This window comes from Triturus cristatus, chromosome 5_1 (assembly GCF_964204655.1).
Source record: "Triturus cristatus chromosome 5_1, aTriCri1.1, whole genome shotgun sequence".
In the NCBI taxonomy this organism is placed as follows: domain Eukaryota; kingdom Metazoa; phylum Chordata; class Amphibia; order Caudata; family Salamandridae; genus Triturus; species Triturus cristatus.
In genome coordinates this window covers 374,896,591-374,902,644 of record NC_140587.1, presented here as the reverse complement: position 1 = coordinate 374,902,644, position 6,054 = coordinate 374,896,591, and the positions used below count along the sequence as shown (strand labels likewise).

General features: G+C 52.2%; 1 pseudogene; it reads left to right on the top strand.

The window, feature by feature from the left end:
* The first annotated feature begins 3,381 nt into the window (after positions 1-3,381).
* Positions 3,382-3,505, top strand: LOC146830905 (small nucleolar RNA SNORA17; annotated as a pseudogene).
* Positions 3,506-6,054: the final 2,549 nt, after the last annotated feature.

Sequence of the window (6,054 nt, the reverse complement as noted above, 5' to 3'; positions counted from 1 at the left end):
TGCCTGCGACAGGAAACGGCGCAAAACGCAACATGGTCACACCTCAATTTTGCAGTGAAAAATGAGCCTTTTTTGGCAAAGTGCCTAGCTGCAGTTTGTGAACCCTAGCTCTGCCGGCACCTAGGAAAACCTACCAAACCCACACATTTCTGAAAATTAGACACTCAGGGGCTTCCAGGGAGGTATGGCTTGCGTGGATCCCCCAACGTTTCCTTACCCAGAATCCCCTGCAAACCTCAATTTTAGCTGAAAAAATCACCTTTTTCACACATTTTTGTGTGGGAAAGTTGTGGCATCACCGGGCTCACACAAATTTCCCACCACCCAGCGTTCCCCCAGATCTCCTGGTAAAAATGGTGCCTCACTTGTGTGGGAGGCCGAAGTACCCGCGACAGCCAAGGGCTCAAAACGCAGTGAGGCGACATCAAAATTGCCTATCTCAAAACTACCTGGTTTTGCAAGGGGGGTCACTTGGGTTTTTGGCCCCGTGCTCGGCGGCCATCTAGGTAAACCTACCAAACCCACACATTTCTGAAAACTAGACACCCGGGAGCTACTAGGGAGGTATGGCTTGAGTGGATCCCCCAACGTTTCCTTACCCAGAATCCCCTGCAAACCTCAACTTAAGCTGAAAAAATCACTTTTTTCAATAATTTTTGTGTGGGAAAGATGTGGCATCACCGGGCTCACACACATTTCCTACCACCCAGCGTTCCCCCAGGTCTCCCGATAAAAATGGTGCCTCACTTGCGTGGGAGGCCCAAGTACCCATGACAGGCAAGGGCCCAAAACATTTTTTGAAAGGCAATGTTGATGTCGCCTCATTACGTTTTGGGCACTTGCCTGTCGCGGGTACTTGGGCCTCTCACGCAAGTGAGGCACCATTTTTATCAGGAGACCTGGGGGAACGCTGGGTGATGGGAAATTTATGTGAGCCCGGTGATGCAAAAAGTCCCCCCCCAGGGGGAGCTAAAAATCCACTAGTCGCCAGGGATTTTTGGGGGGCAAATTTGAATTAGGGTGGGGCCTTCCCAAATCAGCCATGCCAATGCCCCCACCCTAATTAAAATTTGCCCAAAAAATCCCGGCGTCTACTGGGCTTTTTGCTCCCCCGGGGGGAAGATTGGCGGCTAATGCCCCCATCTGCCCCCCAGGAGGGCAGGAAGGCTTTAATTTTTGCAGGAGAGGGGGTGGGGGCCTGCGCATGCCTGTTTTGGGCAGCCCCCACCCTAATCAAAATTTGCCCCCAAAAAATCCCTGGTGACTAAAGGGTTTTTGCCCCCCGCGGAGGGGCGGGATTGAGGGCTAATGCCCCCATCTGTCCCCCAGGGGGGGGCAGAAAGCCTACTAGACACCAGGGATTTTTTAGAGCAAATTTTAATTAGGATGGGGGTTGCATAAAACGGGCATGTCAATGCCCCCACCCTAATAAAAATTTGCCCCAAAAAATCCCTGGCGTCTAGTGGGCTTTTTGCCCCCCCCCGGGAGGCAGATTGGTGGCTTCTGCCCCAACTGCTCCCCGGGGGGCAGGAGGGCTGCAATTTTTGCGGGGGAAGGGTTGGGGGCATGGACATGCCTGTTTTGGGCTGCCCCACTCTAATTCAAAATTGCCCTAAAAAAAACCATGGCAACTAGTGGGCTTTTCGCCACCCCGGGGGTGCAGATTGTGGGCTAATGCCCCCATCTGCCCCCCAGAGGGGGCAGAAAGCCTACTAGATGCCAGGGATTTTTTTTAGGAAGTTTTAATTAGGGTGGGGGTTGCCAAAAACTGGCATGCCAATGCCCCCACCCTAATAATAATTTTCCCAAAAAAATCCCTGGCGTCTAGTGGGGTTTTTGCCCCCCGGGGGGCAGATTGGTGGCTACTGCCCCATCTGCTCCCAAGGGGGGGCAGGAAGGCTGCAAATTTTGCTGGGAGGGTGTGGGGACATGGGCATGCCTGGTTTGGGCAGCCCCCACCCTAATTCAAATTTGCCCCCAAAAAATCCCTGCCGACTAGTGGGCTTTTTGCACCCCCTGGGGTTGCAGATGGGGGTAAATGCCTACTAGACACCAGGGATTTTTGAGAAAATTTTTACTAGGGTGGGGGCATTCTCATGCCCGTTTTTGGCAACCCCCACCCTAATAAAAATGTGCCCAAAAAAAATCCTGGCATCGAGTGGGCTTTTTGCCCCCCCAGGGAGGCAGATTGGGGGCTACTACCCCATCTGCCCCTCAGGGGGCAGGAAGGCTGTAATTCTTGCAGGGGAGGGGGTGGGGGCATGGGCATGCCTGTTTTGGGCTGCCCCATCTAATTCAAATTTGCCCCCAAAAAAACCTGGCATCTAGAGGGCTTTTTGCCCCCCCGGCGGGGCAGATTGGGGGCCAATGCCCACATCTGCCCCCCAGGGGGGCTAAAAGTCCACTAGACGCCAGGGAGTTTTTTGGGCAAATTTTAATTAGGGTGGGGGCTGCCCAAAACGGGCATGCCAATGCCCCCACCCTAATTAAAATTTGCCCAAAAAATCCCTGGCGTCTACTGGGCTTTTTGCCCCCCGGGGGGCATATTTGGGTCTAATGTCCCCATCTGCCCCCCAGGGGGGGCAGGAAGGTTGTCATTTTTGCGGGGGAGGGGGTGGGGGCATGGGCATGCCTGTTTTGGTCAACCCCCACCCTAATATAAAATGTGCCTAAAAAAATTCACGACTAATGGGCTAATGCCCCCATCTGCCCCCCCACGGGGAGCAGAAAGCCTACTAGATGCCAGGGATTGTTTTGGGCAAATTTTAATTAGGTTGGGGTTGCCAAAAACGGGCATGTCAATGCCCCCACCCTAATAAAAATTTGACCCAAAAAATCCCTGGTGTCTAGTGGGCTTTTTGCCCACCCGGGGGGCAGATTGGGGGCTACTGCCCCATCTGCCCCCCAGGGGGGGCAGGAAGGCTGTAATTTTTGTGGGGGCGGGGGCATGGGCATGCCCATTTCGGGCTGCCCCACTCTAATTCACATTTGCCCCAAAAAACCCTGTCATCTAGAAGGCTTTATGCCCGCCCGGTGGAGCAGATTGGGGGCTAATGCCCCCATCTGCCCCCCAGGGGGGGCTAAAAGTCCACTAGACGTCAGGGAGTTTTTTGGTCAAATTTTAATTTTGGTGGGGGCTGCCCAAAATGAGCATGCAAATGCCACCACCCTAATTAAAATTTGCCCAAAAATTTCCTGGCGTCTACTGGGCTTTTTGCCCCCTGGGGGGCAGCTTTGGGGCTATTGTCCCATCTACCCCTCAGGGGGGCAGAAAGGCTGTAATGGTGGTGGGGGGAGGGGGCATTGGCGTGCCCATTTCGGGCAGCCCCCATCCCCCCAAAACATGGGGCAAAAACAAAATCCCTGGCGTTTAGTGGGCTTTCTGCCCCCCTGGGGGGCAGATTTGGGGCTACTGCCTCATCTTCCCCCCAGGGGGGGCAGAAAGACTGAGTTTGTGCCTGGGGGGGTGGGGGTATTGGCATGCCCATTTTGGGCAGCCTCCACCCCTATTTAATAACTTAATATAAAATCCCTGGTTTCTAGTGGGCTTTCTACCCCCCCAGGGGGCAGATTGGAGGCTACTGCCCCATCTACCCCCCAGGGGGGGCAGAAAGACTAATGGTGCCAAAAAGAATATGGGGCTATTTTAGCTTAAATTAAATCCCTCTGGTGCCCGCACCAGAGGGATTTCCAACACGATTTCCAGCTCGTCATGAACACACGACCACTGTGTGCCATGACGAGTCCAGCTCGTCATGAGCATCGTAGGGGCTAAATGCTAATTTCCAACTATAACGTGCCTGAAACCTATGGTTTTTTCAGTGAATTCTAAAGGTTTTTTAAATGCTAGTTTCTTATCTTAATGGTCATTAAACCTGCGCTTTTTTTCTGTGATTTTAAAGTATCATCCCATTCTCAACCTGGTGAAAACTGCTGATAACAACAGTTTACCAGCGATAGCTTTCGCTAAAAGAATCGCCACAAATGAGAGTGACAACTAACGCTAATGATATGCAGAGTAGGCTTTCCCGTGCAAAAATAACTCGAAAACAGCACTTTCCGATATTTTCAATGATCAGCTAAATCTGCAATGCGAACCAAAAACAGGCGAAAAGCTGCGTTAGCAGTAAGAATTTAACACCTGCCTTTTACTAGTGTAAAGCAGGATGACTACCTACAGTATGAAAGGGAACCCAGCCCAGAGCCACATCTGAAGACCAACACATGTCATAGAGATACTGGTCATACATCTCCGACACCCAAGAAGGCCATAACACCCACCACCAATTCCCCAGGACCCCCCGGACCACCAACCCCACTACCACTGAGGCAGGAAAGAACAGCGGACCTTCCCAAAACGGCATGGCCCCTCAGCCACACAATAGCTGAATGTTGGGAGATGTGGCAACCAAGTATGTGTGAAGGACGCAAGTCACCCATCAATAACAATGCACACAATGCCAAGTGTAACGGTAATGTGCTAGACAGACCTCACTATGCAGAGCACAGACCTCTCATATGTATATATACTGCTGGTGTTTGTAGTGTTGTGGTCAGTGGACGCAACCATGTTACCTCAGGAAGTGGGAGAGATCACGGTCATGTAGCTGTATTGTCCCCCACTGTAAGCAGAAGTGTAAGTGGTGTGGGCTGGTCCAACGTACGCCGCTCCAGCGTAGGATTGTGAATAAATAGGCCAGGACTATGTGTGGTTCACTTCTGGGAAGGTCAACGCATCTGCCACAGTGGCAGCCCTCACCCTGCCACGAGGCCGCCTCCGCCTTTGACCGCCGCCCTCCTCGACACAGACCCCTGGAACCAAGCGGCACAGCACCACAGAGTTATGTCTATACAGACTACTGCCTTTGAAGTATACTGCGGACGGAAGGGCTCATATTTCAGATCGAGTCGCGATTCCAGATGATGCAGTCCAGTAGGCAAGAGTCATTGCTCCCAGTGCGGCCTGCCCAGACCACGCATCATCGCAGACTGCACACACGCTGAGTGCTTCAGGTGCCACTAACTCAGTGCACCACAAGTCATCTCCATGTAGCCTTATCAAGGCAGAATTCATTAGGCAAAAGACATTGCTACTAGTGCGGCCCGCCCGGACCACGCATTATCGCTGGCTGCGCTCACGCTGAATACTTCTGATGCCACTAACTCAGTGCACCACAAGTCAGCACCACGTGGCCTTAGTGAGGCAGAATTCATTCGACAAAAGTCATTTCTCCCAGTGCGGCACGCCCGGACCACACATCATCGCAGGCTGCGCACACGCTGAGTGCTTCAGGTGCCACTAAATCAGTGCAGCTCAAGTCAACGCCACATGGCTGTCTGTCCTTGCTGATCGCTGCCTCTGGCCTATACTGCGGTTAGCAGGGCTGACAATTCAGATAGAGTCGCGAATGCAGAGGACGCAGTCCAGTAGGCAACAGACATTGCATCCAGTGCGGCCCGCCTCGACCACGCATCATCGCTGGCTGCGCACACGCTGAGTGTTTCAGGTACCGCCTAAGAAGACCGATCTGTGCAGCTCAAGTCAAAGCCACGTGGCTGTAGGCCCTTGCTGACCACTCCCTCTGGCCTACACTGCGGTCACCAGGGCTCACAATTAAAATTGAGTCTTGATTCATTAATTGCAGAGTCCAGTAGGCAACTAAGTATAACGTCCCTAAAACCTGCATAATATCCTTTTAGTATCCTTGCTTCAAGAACTTATTTTAGATCAGTTATAGCTTTACTACAATGACCAAATTCATCTTGCAAGTCCAAAGGAACACTGAATGGCACTCTACACTGCAGACAGCAGAGCTCACAATTTACATTGAGACATGACTTATTAATTGCTGACAGAATTGTACTCTATGTCCTCGGATTTTGTCAAGAGGAAGTGACAAAAAGCATTCCTCGATGTCTGTGCTGGCTACTACCTTCGATCGACTCTGCAGACAGCAGGGCTCACAATTGAAATCGAGTCGTGATTGCAGATGATGCAGTCCAGTAGGCAACGGACATTGCTCCCACTGCGGCCCGCCAGGACTACGCATCATC